Below are 27,257 nucleotides of genomic sequence, written 5' to 3'. Positions count from 1 at the left end.
AGAGGTCCGCGGTGAGGTGTTGGTTAATAGGGATCGGTACTAGGGCAGCGGGCAGAGCCCGGCTGGGCTCCGGGAGGCGGCTGCTGCAAACTCTGGCTTTAAAGGGCTTTTAAAAGTAGCGCAGCGGCGGCTCGCGGAGCTGCCTCTCTCTCCTCTCTCTCCTCTCTCTCTCTTTTTTTTTGGTTCTCTCCGTCGTGCAGGATGGCTGATAAAATCATACTTTGTCAACCACCCAGCCCCGCTCACACCACTGAAATGTTTGACTTGTCTTTTCCCTCCGTTGGTTCTTCGGTCAGTGATTTTAAATAAGGTAATCTGCTGCTTCTTTAACCGCGAGCTACTGTAACCGTTGATTCCGAATTTGTCATGCTTGTGTGTTTGTTTATCTTGTGCTTTGTTGTTCTCTCAAGGTCAAAGCATGTGGAGTTTCTTGGGGGGGAGCAGGTAAGGAGGAGGGCTAGCTGATCCTGCCCCCCTGCTGCCACCCGCTCGGGTGGCTGGGGATGCTTTTATGGGAGCTGGGGGTCACAGAGGTACTTACTGACCCGCGCCTCTAGCTCTTCTGTGTAATTGCATGTTGTTTAATTTATCTAGTGAGAGCAAAAAAATCAGTGGTTTTTTTGAAAGAAAGCTTGTAGAGGATGTCTTTATTGCCTGCATGGAGGAGCAGGATGATGCACCTGTTAGAAACAGGTGCCACCGAAAGCGCTTGAGAAGGGACATGGTGACAAGGGGAACTTCTGTTTCTTGCGCCTTTTGCCACGTGGGTGCCCTGTGTGGGTGTTCAACCTGCACTGTAAAATCTTCAAACTTTTTTTTTTAAAAAGTGGTAAGCTAGCTTCTGAAAGGATTTCATTGGGGTTCAAGTAAGGTCATGCCAAAGAGATGACTTAAGCATAACATAACTGTGTGTGCAGGGGTACCTCTCGGAGACGTACATATGGATACGTCGGCACGCGTGCAGTGTGTGTGGAGCTGCACCCTGGGCTGGCTGGTTCGTGGGAGTGTGACCAGCTCAAAATGCACAACATCACGTCTTTGCAGGAGTAGGCTCTTGCTGTTAAGTGCTACGTTTTCCTAAGGGTGGAAGCGGAGGGTTTCTGTGCCTGCCTATACCTCACACGCTTGCTGAGGCAGTTTGAGAGCACTGTGGAAGTTACTGCTTTACCTGGTGTAACATCAACAGGAGGAGCATGAGCCTGCTGTAAGTCCTGACAGTTTTGCTACTTTGTTTGGTGGGACTGGGTACAGTTTCATGGCTAATTATTATTGAAAGTATTTAGATACTTTTCTTAGCAAAGCTTTTTTTTTTTTTTTTTTTTTTTTTTTTTTCTTTTTTCTTTTTTTTTTTTTTTCCTGCAAAATCAGAGCAAAGCAGGAGATTTTACATTCTGCTTTTTAATTTCCCTTCTCTGAGGGGAAGCTATGCCTGGTCATCTTCATGCAATCAGAAAAGCAGATTTTTTTTTCCCTCTGTATGCAACATTTAAAAGCATTTTCTGAAAAAATCAGAAATAAACACTGCTCATGAATAAGCTTCTCTTCTGTTTTGCAATGATCGTGTTTCAGAGATCCCATTTCACTCTGGTAATGGAAGACCAGAAGAGCTGTTGAGCTCCATCTGTATGCATTAGGGTAGGTGGTTGATTTGTACCCTGGGGCCATATTATCTGCTATTTCATTACTTCTGGATCAGTAATGATATTCAGGAAAACTGTATTTGTTAGTGACTGCTTTCTAGGGACATCTCTTCACTAGAAAGCTTTACCGATAAGGATCGCGCTGATGTGTGTTTGCTGACACGCTGCTCTGGTAGGAGGCACTCGTGCTGTTGCTTTTAACTGCTTCTTATAGCACAAAAGTTCTGGGGTTTGCTGGCAAAAAGTCTGACTTTGTGGGGATTCCCTGAGGTCTCTTTGCACTTCAGTATAATTTTTTTTCCCCCCTAAACCAGTTTGCAGTCTCTTACGTCTTGCCCTCAGAAACACTGCTATCAAACAGATCAGCAGCGCTCTCGTGCCTGCTTTAGACACTTGCTCCTTCTGTGTGCATGGAACAGCAGCCACTGGCACCGCGGCTGGTGACAGGAGAGCACGTGAGGAAGCTGAGCTGGAGCAGGTGAAACATGCCAGATGCTGCGGGCACCGTGTGCCAAGCTCGCCGTTGAATTACGGCACAGAAGTAGCGACATGAGAGGGGTCTTGGGGACTGGAGAAAACAGGTGGTGGCTGCACTTTGGCAGCTTTTGATTGCCTGTAGCTGGTAGTAAGTGGGCAGGGGGTCGTGCTGGAGGATGTGCTGTGATGTGAGTGGTCCTATCCAGGTGTCCAAGGCAACTAAGCTTGTCTGGCTGCACAGGCTGTAAGTGAAGAGTGGGATAAGAAAATAATAATAAAAAAATAAATAAATACCCTGAGTTGTCAGCGTTGTGCCGACAACATAAATGCCTGTCTGTTCTGCCTCTCTGCCCTGCAATGCTTCTTGCAGCCATCCACCATAACTTAAAGGGATTATGAAAGCTGAGCAACAGGGATGCTGTTGCCGATTAAAGAGGTGTTGGAAATGCCTTCAGGCTGTTGTTCAGCGAGGTAAGTTCTCCATTCTCTGTTGCAGGTGTATGCTGTGCTTTATCAGTGAATGTGGTGCCGGGGGTCAATGCTATTGATAGGCCAGATCAGAGGAAAAGTGGAAGCCTGTCTGCTCAAGCTGCCTGATGCAGAGGCCGTTGTAGGAACTGGAGGTGTTTTATAGCTGAGGGACGCTGTCCAGCCAGGCTGCCGGGGAGAGTGTTCAAAAAGCACGTGTCTGGGTTATCAACAGTTAGGAATTTGCTTGAATCTCGGGTTTGTTTCAGTTCTGTGAGACAAAAGCATTGTTTTTGCAAAACTTAACTTTACTGTTAGTAAACATGATAGACAGAAGATGAAAATTTCTCTGGTTCTGGCCATAGCTTGCAGGCTCCTGTGTTACCAGTGCAGCTGAGGGGAGGGAGAGCTGATGTGGTTTGCCTGTAAACCAGGGAAGTTTAGCAGCTGTGGATGGGCCGTCTTGCCTCATTACAGTTGAGTTTCTTAGTACAACAGATCTGACTTACTAGCCCAAAACCCTCTGTGCTGTGGTGGTGCAGCATGTTCTGGGTCCTTCTGCACCCTGAGCTTGCCCATGCATCCCTCCCACTCTTCACCTGAGCTTTGAAAAAATATAATTTACTCCTGAGGCAGCATTTTAAATACTAGCGAGGTTACATTTTCTATTGTTTGCCCCAAGATCAAGTGCACAGGTGGGCAGGCCGTGAGGAGGCAGTGGAGTTGCCCAGGCAGCATGCTGCAGGCCTGTAGGCCATGTCCCACTGCGTGCAGGCCTCTTTCCATGGTGGTGGCAAAATGGGTGCTGTGGTAGGGGAAACAGGCGAAGCACCACAAGTAAGATGAGTTCGTTTACTTGAAAAACCCTAGGGAGTTGTGCCAGAGGATAACAACAACAAAAAGAGTTGGTTTGGTCAAGTTACATCAGAAACTCTGCAAGGTTTCTGTGCTCGCTCTGTGAGCCTGCACAAGTCCAGCCTCTGCATCACCAACAGACCGCTCTAACTCGCTGCTGGGTCTGAGCACAAGTGCTTGCTGTGTACCCTTTTGTCTTGAACATGACACGCTAAAAATACCGTGCTTTGGACTAGTGAGCCTACCAGGAACATACTGGTAATGCTCTTTCTGCTCCTTGTTGAGTGCTCCTTACTGAGTCATCTTTAGGCATTCCTTTGTATTTCTGCTGTATTTAGTTTAAACGCTTGAGTAGTAAGGACATGCTGCATTACTGTTTCCATCAAAATAAAAGCTCAACAAATAAAAATCATAAAAAAAGGAAGTGTAAGTAAAAGCATTCTGAACAATAATCTGCTTCTAATTTTTGGGGAGGAAGGTTTTTTGATTGCTTCTCTTTTTCTGTTGGGACCAACTTACTTGCTAAAGCATATATTTTATCTGAAAATAAACTAGCTAGTTTAAAAGTTTTTTTTTTTTTTTTTTTTTTCTTCTTTTCTTTCCTTTCCTCGTGTTCACATAGTAAGAAGCTTTTCTGAGAAAATATATGAAAGGGATGAGGGCAGAGACATTCAAGGGCCACTAAGAAAGCAAAGAAAACTGTGTATTAATGACATAATAAATTCAACCTGCCTAAGTAGGTTTATTTTAGTCCAAAAGACCCCGTCCTTGCCTGTCTGGCACAGCACTGTCCACTGTGGGCTGGAAAGTAGCTCTCAGTGGGGTTGCAGACCCTGGCTTTTCCTGGGCAGAAGTGTCTGCTCACACGGTCAGCAGGTGTTGGGCTCCCTGTGTATGTGCTGAGCTGGCTATGGGCAGGTTGTGGGGGAGCACCTGGGCTGATCTGCTGCCTGCTTGTCCGCAGCACCCGTCTCACAGAATCACAGGATTGTAGGGGTTGGAAGGGACCTCAAGAGATCGTCTCCCCCTGTCTGTGACACAGGGAGAGCTCACAAACCCAGCTGTGGTGTAGTAAAGTATAAAAAGTGTTTCAGCTGGGGTGATGTGGCTTGGAAGGGTTGTATGGAGAAGAGAGGGAAAGTCTGTTTAAAAAATGAAATGAACCTTTCGAGCTATTTAAAAACTATTCAGAAACAGAGAAATAGTCTGACTCACTTCTTTAAATAGAAGATGTAAATATTCCTTCAGAGAAGGAGAAAGCAGTGAATAGTAAGGATTTTTGAAATGCTGGAAACAGATTAAATTAGGGTGGCAGACTTATGTTCCTGCCCTTGCTCAGAGGGAGTGAATCGCTCTCATCTGTCCCCAACTTGACGAGACTGGGCAGAAGGATGCTCCTGCCTCTTGGCTTTTCCAGCCTGGCGTAGCCTTCCAAAAGGAAGATCACCCGAAACAATCTCTTCAGTTATCAGGTACAGTGGAGGCAGTTTTTGATCCATCTCCTGCAATAGCTAATAACTCATGTTGGCATAGTTTCAGCATGTTATGAAAGCAGCCTAGATTTCTGTCTGTTGTGTTGCGAACAGGAGATTGTGGAGAGCGGAACTTGCCATAGCAGGGTTTGTAGATTTTTATATAAATATACATACATGGCAAGAGTGTTATTTGGTCATTAGGTAGAGGTTTTTGTCTTTGCTCAGGTGTCTATTGTCAGTAAATTGCTGTGTTTTCACTGGGGTGTGTGAAATTGTTTTCAGCTGTTCTGTTACCAGGTATTTGAGAGGCCAGGACAGTGAGAGTGAGGTTACTGCAGTATGGGGGCAGCAGTTCCTGGGCATTAACCTATGTGTCCTGAGATACTTAGAAAACTACAGGCGGCACGCATTTCAGATCCTGTAATTCATTTTGGGTATCTGTAGTAAACACGATATATGGCGTCAGTAACGGTGGATGTGGTGGAGTCGGTGACTGCAACAATCTCTGGAGATAAGGTACGGTTTGTGTAGCATCGGCTTTAATACAGGGCATTCATTTGGGAAAGAGGAAACTTGGGTGGTGGGGGAGGCTTGACAGATAAGGCAAATATATTGTACGAACCATCCCAATAGAAACGCACAGTAGGATTTTTTTTTCCTGGTTTTGTTTTCCTAATTAAAAATTTAGCTGTGCTTTAGCTGTGAAATGTTTTAAAACAGTCAGGAAGATAACCTGTCTTGTTTGGAAATATGTATTGAATTATGTTACAGTTGTTAATAAAATAGAGAATATGCCCACAACAGAAAATGTAATGGATGGAAAAGCTGTCTGAAGATGTAGCACAATAAAGGTGAATGTAATTCAGCCATTAGTGAATGGGATTAAAACTCCTGTTTATGAGAGAGGGAGGCTTTCCACTGGGACGTAGTCTGCTCGGTGGCTGGCTTTTTGTCTCGAGTGAATTGAGACAGCTCTTCCAGAGCGTTTCTGAAGCTCAGTGCTGATGATTTGTATTCTCTTGGAGAGTAATTTGTCAGGAAATGAACAGCAATACGCTCTGTGTTTGGAGTAGTACAGACAAGTCCAGGTAAAGGCTTACTTCTTGAGGTGAAGTCATTTTAAACTTTCCATCCAAAAAAAAAATATATATATATTTTCCATTTCAGGTACTTTAGTAAGAAGTTTGAGATTCAGTTAAACTGAGAGGGTCAGAGCTTCAAGCTAAATCTTAGTTTACAGAGAGTGTATTGCTAGTGAGAGATCACCATTTTAGAAGTACTAAAATAATTTGGAAACTTGCTATGTTTTGTCTAGGGGTTGCAAGATTTCATTGCGATAGCTCTAAGTAAATATTTGGAAAAAAGTGGAAATTTAAAAAAAAAAAAAAAAAAAAAAGGCAGAAGGTTAAATTTCCTCAGTGAAGTAGTCACTTTTCTGCAATAAGACTTGACAGCTTCTAAGGGAAAACTTTAGGATTGTTTTTTTGCAAAAGCTAGAAAGAAAATAAGCATTCAGTTCTTTTTTTTTTTTTTTTTTTTTCTTTTTGGAAGGGGTGGTGTTCAGGTTTGGTTAGCTTTTTCTTTTCCTTCTTCACTATTTTTGCAGTTCGACAATTGAACAGAGAAGCCCATTAATCTTCAGGTCCAGCCCTAAGAGCCTTGAGGATTCCTGTCTTCCTGTTACTTCTGCTCTTGTGTCGAGTTGGGCATGATTCTCTTTCTTCTTTTCAAGTATTGGGCCCAAATTAGGTATTAGAAACATGTGTTTGATAGAATAACTCTCAAATAAGGGTTTTTGAAGCATCTGTTGACAGTTAAGATCATGCTGTGGTTTGTTTTGTGTGTCTGTGGAGCTTGGGGCTGGAGTTGGGTAGGGACAGATTTCTTTGCAGCAGTCAGTGCCGTGTCTCGCTAATTTGTCTTGTTTTGCTAAATGCAGAGAGATCTGAAACGAGTCTCAAATGTTGGGTCAGTGTGCCACAGTGAGCAAGAAAAATATGGGCTGGGACAGTCCACCGTGCTGAGGCTAACCTGGTGGAAAAAAGAGCAAATGCAGAGGAGCTTTAGGAGTTGATGGAGAGCAGTGAGGTGTAAATGTGTGGTTCGTGGAAAGAAAAGCAGTAGATGTGTGTTTAAAATAATAGGAAACTACTCATACTAAGTGGCTGTTTGCAAAGATGGGAGTCTGGCATGGGGACAAGGAAAAGGGGTTGATGTGTGGGTGACAACTATGAGATGGTGGCAATTTGGAGCTGATACATGACAGGAAGGAGTTTTGGTGAGTGAAAACAAGAAAGAGAAGAGGCAAACAAGAAGGCTGGCATTGAGAAACAGGCTCGGACTGTAAATGTGTGCAGAAAGCCAATGGATTGAAACCTCTGAATGACAAGGAGGGGAGAAAAGACATGAAAAAGAGACATGATGCAGCTTCGATTTTAGTGAGCGGCAACAAAGAGGATGTTTTATGTCACTCTGATCATGATGGAAATAGAAGCTAGAAAGGAGAGGAAACTTTAATGAACAAATGAGATGGAGACAGAAATGGCATGTCAAATACTTTTTTTCCTCCCTTAACATAAAATAGTAACAAAAAAATACACTCCCACCCCTCCAAAAGCCACACCATCCACTCTCCACCCCGTTTTATATATTTGGGCACATCAGTAGTAATACATCATGTCAAATTCATCTGATATATATGCTTATATCATGTCTAATCTTGGCAGGAAGTACAACACTAATTACGCTTACTGTCAAGTTGATTGCCTCTTCCCTGCACAGCGCTAGCTGAGCCCAGCTCTCTCTCCGTTTACATAGCCGTAACTTTTTGTCTTTTTATTTGGATGATTCTCGGCTCTGGAGTACCCTTTCTCTGGGTCTAGAGGAATCTCGGCCTGTCAGTCTTCCAGACGAGCTGTAACGACTCTCCTATCAGGAATGTTTAACACAGAAGTATCAATAGGTTGGAATTGATGATTTGTTTTTGACTGTAAGGGGTATGCTTTTTTTTGTGTGGGGGAATTTTTGCCTTGTAAAAGACAGCATGTGTTAATTATACTTTGAAAAGAAAGTGCAAGATGCCTGTGTGGGTCAGTTCTGAAGATAACATGCTCAGTTTTTCTCCGCGTTTGGTGGTTTTAAAGTAAAAATTAGATGAAGACAACGAATAGTAATTACATTAATTTGATTTTGTGACATTTCCTTAGGAATGTTCCTAAAAGAAGCAGCAGTGAAACTGAGTATATAATTTTGAGGAAAAGAAAGGGGGGCAGGAAAATGGAGTGGGGAGAGTGTCAGTGAAAATAAAGCAAATTGAACCTAGTACTGCAGCTTTGCTGAAAATAATCATAGCAATGGTCATCCTCCTGCGGAGGAGGAGGAGGAGGGATGCAGCATGGGATGCGAAACTTCATGCTGCTCTGAAAGCATTTTCAACGCTATTTACTAAAATACCTCTGGAAGGGAGAACATCAAAACTGAAGTGATTTGGAAATGCTAGTAGAATTTGGAAAGCATCTGGTCCTGAAGGGAAGAGTGTATTTGGAGGTGAAAGCTTTGGGAATTACTTCTCTGAAACTGACTCCAGTTTGTGGTTGGGATTAATGCATGTCTGCCTTTAGGAAGATGCAAATAGTTACTGTTTTCAGCTAAACTTAAAAAGAAAAATCTGAATAACCCTACCGGGACTGAGAGCTAAAGGTCAGAAACTTTGAATAGCAGCATTAATTGCTCCCTTTAAAGGATAACAGATCAGAATCTTTAAGGGCTTGCTTGTGGAGAAGGGCAATGTTAATGCCTGTAAGGGATGACACAGCAAGATACCAAAAATGGGGGTCATTTTTTTTCCTTGTTACTCCAAAATAGGATCGCCATGCTGGTAACTTGGTGTTGACTATCTGAAGTGTTGTGGCATTACTCTAGTTGTGTGCTGCGTTTAATACTTTCTATTCCATTGCCACAGATGGTTCAGGATCAAGCTTCAAGAAATGTTAACAGCAGGAATTAGGTAGTGTAGCACATACCGTCAGTGCCTTGGGCCAATTAGATACCACTCTAAGTGTGTGTGTGTTTATTTTTTGGTGTTAAATTTTGGTAAAAAGTTCCTGATATAGTATTATCACAGCCCTTCAGTAAATGTCATGCTTGATCTTCCATCTTCAGGCTGACGTCTTTTTGTTTGTGAGTTATGTTCTATTTTCTCGAGTTGATGTTTTAATGTTATGGAGTTATTAAAGAGGTATGTTGGCTTAGAATATGTGAATTATCTGATGTATGCTTGCACTATGTTGCTGAATGCTTAGCATTGGTTCAGGCTATATTGGAAATGTGTGAATATTCAGGGAATCATGGATACACGGTAGAACTTGCTATTGAAATAGATTATGGTGTTTCATTGTGGTGATAATTTTTAAGGAATTTGGATTTCTACAGCTGCTTGTATGATTCTGTATAGTGGTAATGAAGCTATTTCTGCTTTCCTCCTCTAACTAACATATTCAATAGATTAATTGTGTGATTATTTGTCCAAGCAAGGGTTTGGAAATCAAAAGTTTCCCCATGTTGCAGAAAGAATTAACTTCTTCATCATTTCTACAGTTCTGTTTGCAAAAGAATCTCTTGTAAAGTCACTTGACACTAACATTTTTTCCAGGCTTTCTCACTGCGGTGATGCTCTCGCTACTCTCTGCCTCCCTCCCTGTGTCCTTAGAAAGAATCCTCTCATCTCTAGGGAAGGAGGGGAGTTGTAGGGAAAATATGATGATTTGTAAACATTTCTTTTTAAATCTTTAAATTGGTTTAACTGTGTAGCAACAGGTGGTGGATTTTTTTTTTTCCATCCTCTTTATTTCAGATACGCTTGTTAACAATCTGTGGAAAATTATTTAGACTTTGACTTCTGCAGTTATTTTGCCAATATGCCTTTTAGACTTAGTTAATAGGAGCCTGCTTTCAGCAAAGCAGTTTCTAGAGTTTGTAAGAAATCCTATTGGACTACGTAATGATGTGTTTGGATCATTTTCCCCCTTTTGCATGTTCTACAGGAAAACGTATTTCCTATTAGGCTGGTAGAGAGTTGTTAGGGATAGATTTTGTTTGCTTTTGAAATGGCAGAAGTCTCCCAGGCCAGCCCATGAAATTCCTGGCAATTCGAGGGAGGCAGGTGAGTACAGCCCACTGCCTTGCCTTTTCCCTGCTCCTCTTGCAGCTGCACTCCGGTTAAACACGTGCAGAGGTCTGCAGGTGGACACGGCTCAGGAAGTCTGGAGGCTGACTGTCTTGTTGGGCGGTGTGTGGTAAGTGAAACGTGAGGTTCTGCACCTAAAGAAGGTTAAAGACTTGTTTCCAAAGAAAAATACTTCAGACTCTAGCAAGACCATTCGACTGCGTAAGTGGTGTTGATCTTTGCATTTCCCTGTTTATCTGTCAGAACAGTTTCATGAATTCTGCAAGGACGGTGTGGGCTTCTTTATTGGGCCAAATAAGAATGAAGAAGAGAAGCATTTTAGTCTGAACTCAACTTTAAGTACTTTAGGTATTTCCATACATCACACATGTTTAAGAAATTTTAGCTGATGGTTGTTTGGCAGCATCAAGACTTACATGCTCAGGGTGGTCAGAGGAGACCACAGGAGGCATGTGTTTGGGGTTTTGTGTCCTCACTGTAGGCTGAATTTTTGTGCTAACCAGTTCTGTAACTGCCTGTTATCAAAAATGTTTGCCTTTTTAGTGGGTTCAGATACCCCCAAATAAGTAGCTGCAGGTTGAAATACTGGCAGCCTGGCAGTGCATTTAAAGTGGCTCAGTGGATTACTCTTACAGTTGTTTGCTATCTGGGGATGCTGCTAGCAGAGCTAAAAAAGCTGTGACCTGATCATTATCAAGCTTTTAAAAGGAGGAGCAGAACTACGAGTGTCAAATTCTGCTGAAAATCTGATTTTTTTGTGTGTGTGTGAACTTGCCTGAAATATTTAAAGTAATACTCTACCTAATGTCTGACCTTTTAATTAAAACTTTGCTATTTTTCTGGTGCTAGTTTTGTCAAGATATTTTCCAATATAATGCTATCAATGGCAGAGCTTTTTGTATTCTCCTCACCGGATAAATGATTAATGGTCTCAGCACTGCCTTCTGGATCACCTTGTAAGAGGTCTCCTTCATCAATCTGGCAAGGGGATTGTATGGCAGTTTGCACCCTAATTACAGTCCCCAGCTGGGGATGTGCTGCTTAACAGATTACTTGCAGTGGAAGTACAGTCGGTGTGGGTATAGATGACCATGGAGTTGTTTGATGCTTGGATGCAACAATTTGATTTCCTTTCTAGGACAAAAAAATCCACTTCATATAAACAGTGCAACAGACAAAAGCGTTTAGCCGGAATTAACTCTGTAACTTAAAGGTTTAATAATAACAACAGTTCTGTGTTTCCCTGTTTTCATCTCTTCCTTTCCTTTCTTTTGCAGTCTTATAGACAAGGGCAGTACCGTGAGTCAGAAATTATATTACCAACAGAAACATTAAGGTTCCACAGGGCAAAACAAAACTGATTCAAAAGGTGCTTTTATAGATAATAAGTTTTAGCATTGAACAGTTTACCCAGAAGACAACAGATTATTTCTAGTGGTCTGTCATTATTGCTGGCTTTTTTTTTTTTTTTTGCTGGCTCATTTGTGGTGTAATACTACTAGTCAATTAAGATGTATTTCTGTAGGAACCATGAAAGACAACTGCCCTGCTTCCACCAAGTGTGTTGCGAAGTGCATGCGCCTACCTAGTGCTCGGTCTGCCAAATCTGAGTGTACTGCTGAGAAACAGCTTATTTAAGGACTAAGACATAGAGGAAAAACTTGCACAGCATCCTGTCAGGCACAAAGCAAGGTGCCCATTTTGGTATTTGACAATGAGAAGATTTAGTGCTTTGAAGGGATGTAATTTCTGAAGCACTTTGCATATATATCAGTGTAGTAGCAAGCAAAACCAGATAAAGTTGTGAATATCCTGGCAATCTGGAAAAAAAAGAACAAGATTTTTTAATTATAAGGATTTATTTTCATTTTTTGTTAATTGTATTAAGTCTGAGGTTTATCTGGGTACTGATAGTTACTCACTGGGTGACGTACTTGAAGGATAAAGGCAGTGAAAAGTGGTAATAGTAGATTGAAGCTGGAGGTAGAAAATGTGTACAATTTGAGCCTATATCCTGAAAAACTAGAACTGAAGAATTGTTGGGATTAATGTTTGTTGTTTAGGACTATAGAAGCCTTTAGTTTTGCAGTGGCTGCTGTGAAGGTGTGGGGGAGTGTGTTTGACTTCCTTTGTCTAACTTGGAGAGGGGAGGAAAAAAGATCTTGCTATTCAATGAAAAAGTAGTTGAATGCATCTGACCTGCGTTTGAGCGCTGTTGGGTGGTAGCAAGTCTTGGAAATCTCTCTACTTCCGAGCTCGTCTCTCTCTCTCGGCATATGGATGAGAGTGGATAGGTGTGTATATAGGAGGAATTTGTCACTGTCTTGTGCATGGATTTCTTGCAAATCAAGGATGAAGTCTTAATTCCTGGAGATGGTCAGATAATGGCTTGTTACACAGTGCATTTATTCTGGATTTCCTTCTCCATGAGAAATGGAGGAAATGACCCCAGAGTTGTCATATGTAATAATATATTGTTACATTATCCAGAAATTGCATGCATTGTGTGGTGAAAACTCTTCTGAGAGGTCATCAGAAAGGTTCAGCTTTATTTGACCCATGTTTTTACAAGTTGAAACTCTTGCTTTTCCAATGGTCTGGCTTCCGTTCACTCCTTCTGCTCCCATCTGGAGCAAGCAGTCCTTGGATTCCTTGTCCTCTTGGTTAAAAATCAGACTGCTCAATTTCTTCTTTTTCTTGTTAAAAAGCAGATGCAATACTTCCTTCATATCTGTCTTTCAAACACGATAGTAGCATGGCTGGTGCTCGTGTGAGCATTCATCATTATTCTGTTTGCAGAAGCAATTGGAAGCAAATGATCCAGGTCGTTGTTATTACTCATATTTTGCGTTCTTTCCAGTTCTGTGGCTTGAGCTCTTATTTGAGCCGCGCTGACACATTGTGAAACAACACATCTCGGTCTGTAGTCATGCATATTAATTGTCAGGTGGTGCACTGCCTCCCGCTGATCTCAGTTTTACCGTGGTGGTTCTTTCAGGTTTTGTTCCAGGACAAATGCATTGTAGGTACTCGGGAGGAAAACATATTTTCCTAAATTATTTTAGCAAATGGAAACCCTTTTTTACTCTGGCTGAAGACTTTGTCTTGGCTGCAAGCCTGGGAGATTTAAACATTTGCTGTTCCTTTTATTGTTCAAACCTGTGCTGCATATTTTAAGTGAGCAAGCAGTCTGTCAAGTTATTAGAAATCATTACTTTGCCACAGAGTTATTGAATGGATGCGAAAACAGGTGTTTGTCAGTTTTTACCTTCTGGACCGAATATTTTTGATGTTTTGGGAACTTTTATGTGCAGTCAACCATTGTGCTTCGTATAGGAGAATGCTTGATTCAGATTATCCGAGCAATCAGGGAGCAGAGATGCGGTTCTGTGATTCATAATTGAAATTTAGCCTTTAGATTAACTTCATTAGTATGCTGTTGAACAAGGACAGGGTGTTAATAAATGAAAAAATCCTTCTGGGTTTAAGCACTGAGTGCCACAGTAGGTCTTTGCAGTTCATTATTAAATTTTTATTTTTGCTGTGACAGCATTATTTTAGATTTGACCGTGTTCTTTTTGTGTTTGTTCATCATAATCGTGCAAATAGTTATGTGAGGAAAAATAGAGAATAAAACCCCAATTCTACTAGTTAAGCCATATTTTTGAGCCATTCTGAGATCCAGAAAAGGAACTTCAGAATACTAGGCTTAAGTTTCCCTTTCAAATGATATTTTAAAGTAACAAGAGAAACCTAACTTATATTCTTAAAGTCCTTTAAACTTTCTGGGGAAGTAGGAAGTAAATAATAACCTCCAGTCATTAGATGATAGGCTTGTAAATATTTACAAAATTGCGTTTGTTTGTCCTACTGAGATGAAAGTTTCATTTGTTGTTCCCATGCTCCGATTGCTTTGTCAATTCTTGATCTTGATTCTCATTATTTTTCTGGATCTGGATTTCCTTTAGACCGTAGTTCAGCAAAGGACTTAAGAGCACTTGAGCATGTTTGAAGTTGTTTGGACTTCAGGTAACTTCTTGAAGCTGACCTTGATTCCCAGAGAGGTCCTTTGTTACCGTTCATTATACCTTGTACGTCTCGCAGTAGCCTGCGTGCCATTGGAGCAGAAGTGAGTATTCAAACTTCTACAGGTGGATTTTTTTTTTTTTTTTTTTTGCGCAAAACAAAGGTTAATGTAGTTGAACTTTGCTGTGACTATGCTGTATCTGCTAGGAATTTGTTGTTGTTTCTACTTGTTAGGCTATTTTTGTGTTTTTATGTAATGCTTTGTGTGCTTTGCGTGGTTTTAAAGAAGATTTGGATGGATTCTCATTTGTCATACAGCAGTGCATTCAAGGAAACTACATTCACGGAAAAAATACCGAGTTACCAGAATGGAAAAGAAGATAATAGGAATTTTTGGTTCCTTTCCGTTCTCAGAGCTGCTCTTGATCTCCCTAAAGCCTGTATCAGAATATTTCTAGTTATCTGTACATATGCTCTTCAGTGGATAGTCGTATACTTGCTGTAATTCCGCGTGCTTTGAGGTAGCACGGCATCTGCTTCTGCAGGGAAGAATTACGAATTTGGCTTTTTTCTCCAGGCAGCCTCGAGAGATGCGCAGATTGCTGAACAACAGAGCAGGTTGGTGTCGTGTTCTTGAAAGGTTGGGAGCAGGGTTTGAACTCCTTACAAGGAGCCTGTACTGGCTTAAAGAAGTTTAGCTCCGGGGAGCTCTGTGACTTATTGCAATGAGGAGTCTTTGTTCTGTGATAAATGCGGTGGTGATGTTTGAAAGTTTGGAAAAGAAAAATGAAGAGAAAAGTAGAGAGTGTTTGTTATGAGTGTCATATTAAAATCCTTGAGTAATTGTGAAAAGCGTAGACCATGATCTCTTGATGTATTTGAATGGAAAATATGTGTTTTTACATTATACTTTTCTGTAGAGATTGGAGTGAGAGTGCTGGGGACTTTTTTCTTTTTTTTTTTTTTTTTTTTTTTTTTTTAATGCTGAAGGTTACGACTGATGAAAGTTACTTTGTAGGAAGCAGTTCAAGATATATGGAGTTGTATAGCTTCCATTATTTCCTCCTATGGGAGACCAGTCCTAACCAGAGGAAGTAATGCAAATCCCAGGATGTTTTAATTCTCAAAAAGAGCTGCTGTTAGGAAATTAAGGGTGAGGGCTAGATTTTGGAGGGTAGGGGAAGTGTAGCCATTGCTAGTTTCTAGCTTATTGCAACCACTTTATGGAGGAAGTGAAATGTTTGGCTTCTAGAAGAAGCTAAGACAAAATAAAAATCTATTTAAGCCCCCTTTCACCCCCTATTTTACACCCCCCTTTTAACCTGGAAGACATAATTTTGAGTATTTGTGATTTGTTTGAGCCGGTATCCAGAGTATAAGATATTGTATTTCTTTTTCTTGAAAAGTGTAGCATCATTTGTAAGGGCTTGTGCTTTTCTGAGAGGAAACCATGCATATAGGAGAGAGAGAAAAAGAAGTAAATTAGACAACTGCAGAGTTCACGTAACATCTGATAGTATGAAGTTTGAATGACAAACTAGCTTCTTAAAGACCAATGGATAATGTTAGTCTCCCTGTTGTCATTAACATTACATGCAGTAGATGCCGTGAGAACAAGCAGTTTGTGAAGATGTACGAATAAGGGGAGATGATGACTTTGTCTCAAGGGGGTTTCTAGTAGGAAAACAGTATGGGGGGGGGATGCACTTGAGGTTGAAAAAAACAAGGAACCACTGCTGATCCTGATTTCCAGCAAGATGGTGGATGCAGGTAATACATCCCTGGGGATGCTCAGGAGTCAAATGTGCTTTCCAATACTTCGTGTTGTATAATGGAGAACTTTTCTGGCTACCAACACTTCTCTACTCATGTTGATCCTTAGATTGTGAGCAATCCTCTGAAGGCTTGCTGAAGGAAATATGGGGAATATGTTCAGTCTTCGTGTTCCCTGGAAAACGTGTGGCCAAGCTAGGGTACTTACTGCTAACTCACAACTGCCCTTCCTCAACAGATTTGCCACACTTCCGAAAGAGAAATGCTTGTTTTTATCCAGGTAACTCAAGATCACACTTACCTCAAAGCAGTTATTGCTAAATGCAAATAGTTATTTATTTACAAAATTCAAAATAGTAAAATTGCAGAGGGAAAAATGAGATAAAGCCTTCCTTTACTTGCATATTTATGAATGTTAAGCTGGAAAGATTTCTTTCTTCCTTTTTCTACCTGATATTCTGGAGCATTTCTTGGTGGTCAAGTGTTTTGATTTCTCGCATTCCTGATGCTTCTGATAGCATTAATTGGAGAGTTTTCATAAGTATGCTTGCACTTATGGTCAATCTCTCTTTTGAGGTCTGACAAGATATGTAGACAGATTAACCTTTTAATCAAAATCTAGTTTATTATTCAGGGGTTAGTGTGACTAGTCACCTTAATTAAAGTAGGCATTGCTTTATTTCTTTGGAAATCCAAATGTACATCACTTCCTATATTTAATTGACTACTTAATTACTCCATGCTTCAATGAAGGCTAAAACCCTTCTCTTCCATCTATTTGATGACTTGTTGATTAACCCAGTGCAAGATATCGCCTCTGGTGAGTCTTGTATCATGCTGCATACTAACTAAGATACAAGTGATAAATTCTGATAGTAGATACAAGTATCTAAAATGTTTGTTGCATGTTAATGGTTCTTGCCTGAGACCACGATGTAGGAACAGTTACCTGACCTGGCATGGTTGAGCCCAACCGTATGTAGTCTAAGAATGCTATACTACATAGATAACCTTATTCAAACTACAAATGACAGTAGAGTTTAGTTTGTGTAGAACAAGTGTGTATGACATGCAACCGTGATGGAAAACCTCTTGCTGCTTGAGCTTACAACACCTCTAATGCATTCTCAGTCTCTGTGCCCTTCTTGCCCTCATCACCTCTTTGTATGAATGCAGCCTAAAGAGAAAATACAAAACACAAAAGTTTTGAAACTAACTCAAGTCAGGGTGAGGCTTCTTGTTGATTTAAGTGTGAATGATTTTGTATTTAGTTTTAAATAAATTTCTGCTATAGAGGCACTATCTGGAAAATATTTCAGACACCTTCCTGTTTCTCTTGTATCATAGTAATATGATGTCTGAAAATCAACATACTTTGAAATAACCTTAGTGAAAATGAAAAACCTTGAGTAGAGTCTGTTTGCAGCTTTCAGTATTATTACTTTGATATTCCAGATTTTTATATGTATATATTGAATAGTTAGTAGAATCACAGCCTTAGCTTACTTGTAGAAAGTATCTGGTAGGTAGTTTCTACTGAAAAACCCTTAATCTTTGGGTTCACTGATCCTCTCTTGTAGTCAGAGCTGTCACTTCCTTCAGGTCAGCTCAGGCACACTATAAATCAGTACCTCCTGACTAGTCAATCAGCGATTGATTTGATTTTGCAGCACTGGAAGGCAGTCATTGCTGGTTTAAAACAGAGTTGAAGTGGTCTAAAAGGACTGAGCTTGTGAGTTCTGGAGCCAAGACTTGTGTCACTGGTTTGCAGGCAAATAGCTTTATATTTACCATGTAGAAATGGTCTTTGTGCTGGAATCTTTCTTTCTATCTCATCTCTTTTCTCTTTGTTCTCTGTTAAACTTGATTTTTTTGGGGGGGACCTGATAACCTGTATCATATTCAATGTTGTTCAACTTCCCTTGTACCTGCAAGTGCTCAGGGACAGAACATCAGGTTCCTTGGTGTGTCTCTCAGATGGAGTTATAAATGCTAATGGAGGTTTAAAAAAAAAAAAGTGTATGTTTGCAAAGGCCTTTGACACCTCTGTAGAAAAATTGGAAATAAGACCAAATAAGGTCTCTTTAAGATCTCTTCAAAAGTTTAATACAATATTGATTTTCTTTTGAAGGTATAGAAAGCCTTCATCTGATGCCGTGTCCTGTCTGTGCCATAGCACATGGTTTGATAACGCTCAAATCCTTTGTGGTACTGAGTGACAAAACCCGAGTGCACTGTGATATGACTTGTGCTGACCTCTGTATGTTAGTATTAAAAAGCACTCAGAAATGATTAAGTCCTCCGTGCAGTTTTGATTTCTGTGCCTCAGACTCTAGAAAAGATGCTGTTGCTCTCTCACATGTTGGTGTTCCTGTGAAGAGAAGACCTAAGTGTATGTACCTCTCCCTGGCTGAGTTTTCAAAGTTAGCCCAAATATTTTGTGTAACCTTTCAATAATTTCAGGGAATGAGAAAGCTCTGCTAGTGTGAAGGTACAAAACATATCAGCTTATTTTATTTTATTTTTTTTAAAAAGGAAAACAAAAACACCTTTTAAAAACATCCACTATTAAAAATGGAACAAATTTATGACTTCTATAATTGTTTCAAAATTAAATGTGCTTTCAAGGTAGTAAGAAATTTTCCCAAGGTAGATAAAACTACAAGGACAACTGATAGCAAATGAAAGGAAAATAGAGATGGCCTTTTATCCTTTTCTCTCCCCCTGTTACAGTCTGTGGGTCTTCAGCTGTGGTAGTCTGCTCACTTTGAAATTGGCCCAGTTAGGATGGTCTGAAGTTATTGTTGCTATGAGGGAAATGTTTTTACATTAGAAAGGTGTTTCATCTGACTAGCCTTGAAAGATTTTTTTTTTTTTTTTTTCAGTAGTAGTTCCAGTTTCAAAAATACAGCCAGCATCATAGTGTGGGCAAGTAAGAAAATCAAAGAAGGACATTTTCTGACTGTGTGCTGTAGTTCTTTGCTTATCGGAATAACTCTGAAATTCTGTTCTGTTGAAATAACAACAAGGAAATATTTCTGTTTTTCTGATTAGGAAAAAAAAAAGAAAATATTCTGTCTGATCTGTGGAATACACTTGGAGCAATTCCAGCCCAGCTAGGGATGCTCGGGGTAGTGAACAGATCAGGATCCTGCAAGGAGGCTGCTCTCAGTGCATGATGTTCAACAGAGTGTCTCTAACTTGTTTAGCTCTTTTATGTCTCTATGTTGTTTTTTTTTTTTCTGCAAAGTAATTGTTAGTATTTTGCGCTGGGTATTCTGCCAGTGTCTGATTCCATCAGTCAGTGCTCCCTGAAGGAGCCCGGTTCTTCTTGGAGCTGAGTCGACATCATGCACGCGTCCTGAGCTGCTGGAAATGGGCTTACGTGGGCACTCTGGCAAGCTGCAAGAGCTGAAGATTTGTCCAAAAGTTTATTTTTATGCCTGTTTAGCTTCTTTATGTGTATGCATGTTCATATACACCAAAATTTATGCACCAAATAATGAGTAATTATTCTATTAAAATGTAAATATATTGAACAAGTTAAAAACAAATGAGCCCTGATAACATTGCATACAACTGAATTTGCATGTTGTGTTTAATAGGTGCGGATTGTTACTGTGTTTAATTTGCCGTCACTTCCTCTGCTTTGCTATTTTTTTAGATGCAAGTTGTTTGAAGCAAGACTGGGCTTCACATCAAGCTGAAGAACTAATATGTGACTTTTTGCAAGTTAAAAGTCTGCTCTTGTAAATTCTTATTCTTTCACAGAGAAAGAATTTCACTCTTTGTAGCCATTGATTACCTGACTCAAGTGGCTGTACTGATGTTTCCACTCAAACTTCTTTCTGGTTGTTGCTTGGTACAACTTGGTTTGACCACTGCAGTGCTGGGGTGGCAGCAGATGTAGAGAGGAGAATGAACTGAAGCCGGCACTTGTAAAGCAGCAAGTTAATAATATATTTATAAGGGTACTATATATAGGTACTTTGATATCAATATATAGTATTAAATAATGTATAATGTATTTACAGGAAAGAATTTTCAGCTCTGCAGAAGCAATTGCATGTATAACTACTTGGCAATAAGAGTGGCAGGCTATGTTGTAGGTACAGATAATGTTAATCTGCTTAAAACCAACTAGAAAACTTGCTGTAAATGCCCAGAATAGAATAAATGCCACCCGAGTTCTTAACATGTTTTTGAAGCAGGTTATAAAATCATTTAAAGGAACCTATGAGGTAGTGAAGAGAATTTAAAAGTCTGCGTGACTTTGAGCTTGAGAATCTGAGTGTCTTTGGTAAGAGACTTGTTTGTGTGGGAGATGTAATGTGTTAGTGAGCTACTTGTGGAATAGCTCCCTTGGGGAGCTCAGGATTATTGAAAACCTCTCCACCAAGTGTTGGGAATATTTGTTTGGCCTTGCTTTCCTTTAATAGAAGGAGCAATGGTTGTATGGTAAGTGCAATATAGGACTCTGGAGATTAAATAATATTTTTGATTATATAGAAGAAAATGAGAGCTACTCAGTAGTGTAGAAGATTGGTCTTCAAATCCACTAAGGCAGGTGGTCATAGACAGTAGCCAGAAATCCCTGTGTAAATGTTAACTCTTATTAAAATCAGTGTTTTTTCTTTCTGTAGTTTCAGCATGTTAAGGGGAGAAAGGGGAAGAAAAGGCTTATCAAATACCAGTATAAACAATATGTTGGCTTACAAGGCAATCATTTCTGTTCCTATTTTTACTCAAAGCCATTAAGATTTGAGTGTAAGTTAATTTTCTAGTTCACGTGTGTAAAATCAATGTGTTGTTTATGAAGCATTAACAGAGGTGAGTGCTTTCACTCAGGAACTTGTCTCACACCTGTGCCCATTTAGGGCAACACAGTTGATGTGTTTGCAGATGTATCATTCACCAGATTGGCTTTAAGCTTTTTGTTTTTACAGATGTTTCAAGATTTTTCTTGTTTGAAATAATGTAGTGAGAACAGAAGGAAAGTACAGATACAGTAGCCAAGATGAGCAGCTGGGTATAGGGGAATGGAGACTCAGTGGTGTCTTATGCCCGCTGCTATTGCTGCACACCGGCTGCTGTGTGACTTGCAGGAGATGAACGTGGGATCTCATTCCTCCCTGGGGGTTGAAAGGGAGCTGCCACTGCCATGGTTTCTTCTGGCCACAAGGTGCTGCTGTCTTACCTGCTCTTCCTTGCCTCTCCCAAGGATTGGTGCTGAGAAACAACCACAACAGCTGCTGGTGAAGACCTAGAGCATCTTCAAACTGTTCCTAATCATCCCGTATTACTCTATCCCAGCTCCATCCCAGTAACCCCCAACAGGGTTTCCTTTCTCCAAACGACCTGGCAATGAGTGAGGGTAATACCCTGCCAGATGATGCTGCTACTGTTATTTGATATTTCTTTTAAGTAAAAGTTAATATCTCCTTTGTAGTGTAGGTTGAATTCAAAGAAGATAGTTGATCCATGATCTGAAAAGATGTTTTCAAGGCTCTTGCTGACTATTAGTAGTTCAGCTTGTAGTTGTCTTGGCTGTCATTCTAGTTAGAGATGAACCTCTCATGGTGGGTTAAATACCAAAGCTAGAAACATCATGCAAACGTGGAAATAGGAAAAACTGAGTGGTCTGGGACTTTGTCTTTAAACTAAAAGACTTGGGATTTATAAAGCACCATATCTGTATCACTTTAAATTATTTAGGCTTATGTAAAATACTGAAATATATGTGGGAACATGGATATCTTAACTGTGGATAATTTATAACTTTTTTTTTTCCTCCTCCCAACGTGTGTGGTTACGGAATTAAGAGCATGTTTTCTCTAGCAATACTTCTAATTTTGTCTTTTTGAAGATAACAAAGGTTTGGGTAATCATCAGAAATCTTATTCAGGATGGTGAAGCAGCTCTGAGATAGATAATTCAGGGTGGAAATATGACTGATTCCTGATTGCTTGTATTAGTTGTATAATCATAGGTTTTGAGAGATTGTTTGCCCATTAGCAGAGAATTCTGACATTTAACAGCTTCAGTCTGTAACACAAAAGCTTTGCGTGGTGGAGGCTACCATCATCCTGCTGGAATTCATTGCCTCTTACAGCACTGAGCACGTGGGAGTGCAGGTAGGTAGTGACTGGGATGAAATTCAGTAATATGTTGATTATGACAGCTGACTTCAAATAGCAAAAAGTAGAAAGGGACTCTTGAAACTTTAGCTGATTATCTCTTGGGAGCCCAGATGTGAGGAGGAACTCCAATCCAAAATCTGTTCTGGCCCATTGCTTTTATTTTTCTGTGTTTGAAAAGGAAGTGAGACCTCATTAGAAATCACTTGCCTTGCTCTGTGTAGGCACAGTAATGCATGAGGGGCATGATGAACAAATTTTGCTTCCTTGTTTCTGCAGTGATCTGAAGATTTGATTGCTTTCACCTTGGCTTGTAGTATGGCAGAGTCCAGATTTCCAGAATACTCTTGTTGGTGGGTACTGTCACTGAAATCAGCAGGAGCCTCAAAACAGTCATTACTAGACATGGCCAAATTTATGCAAAGGTTTAGTTATTAAATAAATATTTTAAATCCTTTAAATAATAACTTTGATTAAAAATGTGCTATTGCAGTGTTGCATCTTTAACTTTGCTTCAAAATTCTTGCTTCTTTTTTTTGAAGTCAAGTAATTTTTCATCATTACCTCATCTAGTAATGATAAAATGATTTATTACATTTCTTGGCTATAATAATAAGACTGTAATATGCAGCAGTCATTCACAATATGTTAATTCATTGTAATATTGTCATGAACAAACTTCTAATAGCTGTAAATACATCTAAAACTGTCATATTAAGTGCCCACGTACAGGTACAATGGGAGAAGTTGTTTTCAAATTCAATGAAAATGCTAAAGAATGCTATTTGTCTGTAATTAAATATTGAGGATTTCTGTATTAAATATTTAATTGCCCAGCTGTACAGCAATAAAGTAGTGGGGAAATGCTCAAGCCCTGCATTTGCACTCACTGACCATTTCTGGGGCAGAGAAATGACCTCCTTCCTAAAGGAGTTGGAAGGAAGTGGCTTAAAGGAAAGTCTTTGTCTTACAACCAGTATTGGTCCCAAGAAACCAGGGCTCTTCTGAGCTACTTGTATGTACAAGAAGACCTGTTTCTGACTTTTGGCTCTTTGAAGAAGTCCAGGAATTTCAGAGAGGCCATAAGGTACGTGGGGGGAAAGCAGGAAATGGACTATTTGAACTCTTTTTGTTATGCGGCCCGTCTGTATCAAAATTGGCATTAAAACAATACAAATCAAAATGATTCGGGTTGATACAATTTTTTGTCAATTTGACAGACTTCTTTGAAGCAGATAATTGCTAAAAAGAAAGTAAAAATGCTGTTTCTCAGTGTGTGAAATGCTCCTTGTGCTTTGAGGAGAAAATATATAAAGACAGAAGTAGGACGTTGTACTTACACTCAGATTTACAGGGTCATTGATTAGAAGAGACGTAAAACTGGCCTTTTTAGTTGTTTGTTTTCAACAATCCAGATATTCTACTTAGACACAGATAACAAGTATAATATGTGCGTAGGCAGTACTGTAGACATAGAAATACTGGAGTATCCTTTGAAGTCTTATGGGTCTGTAACACCTTAGAAAAGTTTAAAAAAAATAAAAAAAATAAATGCTACCATTGTAAGACAGTGTTGGAATGCCAGTTGGCCCAACACCTGGGGTTTGGTATGGTATTACTGAGGTAGATTGCTTAAATATCATTATATTATATAAATATTGCCTTTCCGTAACATGGGGACAACAATTTTGTTACAAACCCCAGTAGTTCTTTCTACTATTTTGAGAAATGAGTGTGGTGGGAGCTCCATGTGCAATGTGTTGTTCCAGTTATCGCAGCGAGGTGATGTGATGGTTTGGCGCTGTTCACTCGTGCTCCCACCCCTCCACAAATAAATGGCAAGGAGGACAGAAAATCAGCCTTAGATGTCAAGGTGAATGATAATTTGATGTTGGTTGACCTGGACACACGTTGTCAAAAATAATTTTAGCCTGAAAATTGAGAGGGGGTTTAAACCACAAGTGACAGAAGTCCTGAAACATGTTTGGAGTCTTTGTACCCACTGCTATATCCCAGGGAGTTTCACTGTGTGGTATACACCTTCTATGCTATGTAATCCAGAGTTTTTTGGTTTTATTTCCACTCTGTATAAGAGCTAGGTTATGCTAACGCTGCAGGTGTCTCACCTATGTGCTTGAGTTAGTCAAATTATTAGATACAAGGAATGGAAAGCATGTTTATCTTGATCAAAGAGAGAAGATTTTTTTTTTTTTGCCTTTTTTCTGTAGCCTGTGGAGTCGTTCACTTTTGAGGATCATCTGGGTGTTTGATCTAACTGCCCAAATCTGTTCTTCTGTATTTCTGTGTCATGCTGCCATCCTGGCTATTGTGTTTTCATTCTGGACTTCATTATTGGCTGTGTAATGCTGACTGTTGAGTCTGAGGAGTTAGGCAGAATAGATGTTTCATGGTCTTCTGGATTAAATTTCTCTTCTCTGCGGCTGTGGGTGATTGAACTCAGAGATACGCAGGTAGTTCTTCCTTGCTGTTCCTTGAATATATTAGCCATATCTTTTTTTCCACGTGGAGCTGTGTTGTATTACTGTTGTAGTAAATTTTGTGATTGAATTAATGAAATGTAAGGAGAATTCCTGATTTCATTGTAATATCATAAATCTGCACCTTTAAAAGTTGTGAATTTGTGTTTAAAAAAAAAATAAATAGGAAGACTTACTAGAAGTGAGCATTATGCTGTGCAGGTGTGCTGGCATGCTATAAATTCTGGCAGTGCACCGCATCTTGACATTTAATAGTTTTATTATTCTGTTTGTTGGTCTTTTCTGAGGTAAGAGTGTCAATGAGAGCTGCCTAAAATGCTGTATCTTAAAGACCAGTGAGTTTGAGTGCACTTCACGTACCGGTTTTGCACTCTTTTTTTTTTTTTTTTAACCAAGCATCAGGGATATCCTTTCTGAATATAATCAATGCACGCATGTCATGATTGTTTTTATATTTGAAGTATATGGCATGGTTAATGAACAAGGCTGTATGGGGCGTGTAGCACAGACCTGAGAGACCCGCTTGTAGTCAGCAGAGGCAGTCGTGTGCAGGACAGAAAGGGAAATGCTTCAGTTCAGACACTGGGTTGAAACTTATTATGCTCAGTCCTGATGTGGGAAGCTGAAGTTCACTAAGTGGGAAAGGTTACCGAAGATTCATATTTATTTTCATAGCACTGTGTTGAAAGGTCTGTCACTTTATGAAGATGTTTTGTATTGCAAAGTGAGTTGCAGTTCTTCCTCTGAATTTACAATAGCTGTCCTGTGCATCCTTCCCTCGGTTTTCTGAATTGTATAAATACATCCATAGGGACAGCATCTGTTGTTGGAATGCCTAAAGCTTTTTCCAAAATCCTCATGCAAAATATTACTTACCAGAAAACTACGATTGTGACAGAGACAGCTTAATGAAATATTCTGGACTTGATTGAAGTTCATCAATAATTTTTCATGTTCACGGTGGGATTTCTTGTAATTCAGCAGAGAGCCAGAATGGTGAGCGTGGGGCTTGAATTAGAACGAGGGATGCTTGGGTTCAGATCAACTCTTCCTGGCTTCATTTAGACCTGGGACTTGGATTAAAATTCTGGAATTCAGTTGATGATTTTGAATCTGAAGCTGCAGTGAGGTGCATCTCTCACATTTTTGATGTAAAATATATGTGAGAAAGGTAACCTTCATAATCAGGCAGCACATAAAAAGTTGCTGCATGAAATAAGCCGTTTCAGTTCAGTTTTAATGATAGTCATGGATGAACTCTGCAACTCTCCTGTGCATAAGGCAAGACGATTCATAATTGGAGAAGTTGTTTTAATTTGGCTTGAAATGTGGTCTGCAAGGAAGCTTCATAAGCAACTTTAACTGCCTTATGCAACGGAATAAGGCTATTACTTATCTAATTACCTAGATTTTCATTAATAATGCAAAACTCCCTGCATTTTCATTCCTTCAGGTGATTAACCAAAGGTTTTTGTCAGCGATCTCACCTCTGTTTTGAGAGAGGTGCAATGAACAGTCAAATAGATCTTTGTCTCTCCTTTTAAAAAAAAGAAATGGAAGTGATTAACCTTTAACACAAAACTACCATGACTGTTAACATCTTCTGCGCTAGCCGTGCTGAGCGAATGCAGAACCGTTGGTGAGAAGGTTAATGACTGATCCTCAGGAGAGGGGAGAAATTGATCTCCCATTATTTAAATATAGATCCAAATGCAGGCCTGAGACTGCTGGTATTTTGTTGCTTTTAAAGTTTGCTCTGAAACAACAGCAAAACTTAGATGACAAAACCTGGGCTGAGATTATTGGTGGCTGAGATTATTAACATTGGGTAAGCAGGCAACTTGGAGTCACAGAGCTTAAGTTTTAGCTAATACCATTAGGAGTGAGAGCAAGGCTTGAGTTGCTGTAGTCATGGGGAGCCTGAGGTGGTGGCCACAGCCTCAACATTTGGACCATGCCGGCTGCTGCTTGTTCTACACTTCACGTCAAACTATGTTCCTGGGCTGTGTGCTGCTGGATGTACCATAAGTACAGACAGTTATGTTTAATATGGTTGTGAGAACTGAAATATGTCTTTTTCATGATTTTGCTGTTCATCTATTAAATAGAAAAAAAAAAAACTTTACAGCAGATGTGTGAGGGGAAAAAAAATCCAGGTATGGAAGTGCTTTTTATTTTTATTTTTTATTTTTTTTAAGAAAAAGAAAATTGAAGCTTATGCTTGAGCACTGATTTTTATAATCTGTTTCTGCTAGGCTGGGAAGCAGCCCCACTGGTGTCTTTGTGCAGCAGGGTACTTGGTACAGTGGGTTCATGAATTTGAACTGGGGAGCCTCAGTACACTCCTACCCTGGTACTTTGGCCCACTGGCATATTTTGTGCCTCCTCCAGCTTTGCTTGTGGCAGTCAGTGACCAGAAGCTGCCCTACAAAGGGTTGTAGTGATCTCTCCTAACCTGCAGCCCAGCTTCCTTCATGCATTGGGGCAAAAAAACTCCTTGCTGTCCTTAGCTCCCTGCTCCCCATTTAACTTCTGTAAATGTCCCTTCCAAGTCCAGGTGACTCTCTCTGCCTGTTTAGGTTTGATTGCTATGAAACAACAGGCACAGAAGTTGAGGGTTCATTAACTCCCTGGCCTTGCTGCGTGTTGGTGGTGTGGGCAGTGCTCAGGGTGTTTGGGGCAGGTTGTGGCTCGTCTTGCTTCTCTGCTGGCATCACCTCTGG

At 40.1% G+C, this 27,257-nt stretch overlaps 1 protein-coding gene across 1 annotated transcript in view; it reads left to right on the top strand.

Moving 5' to 3' along the window:
* The first annotated feature begins 257 nt into the window (after nt 1-257).
* THSD7B (thrombospondin type 1 domain containing 7B) overlaps nt 258-27,257 on the top strand; it is a 316,331-nt gene continuing 289,331 nt past the window's right edge. The window contains exon 1 of the mRNA XM_032190608.1: nt 258-310. The gene's annotated coding sequence lies outside the window, so the exon portion shown is untranslated. The remainder of the gene's footprint in view (nt 311-27,257) is intronic.

Source organism: Aythya fuligula, chromosome 6, assembly GCF_009819795.1.
Source record: "Aythya fuligula isolate bAytFul2 chromosome 6, bAytFul2.pri, whole genome shotgun sequence".
NCBI classification, from domain to species: domain Eukaryota; kingdom Metazoa; phylum Chordata; class Aves; order Anseriformes; family Anatidae; genus Aythya; species Aythya fuligula.
This window is presented reverse-complemented; position numbering and strand designations above follow the sequence as displayed.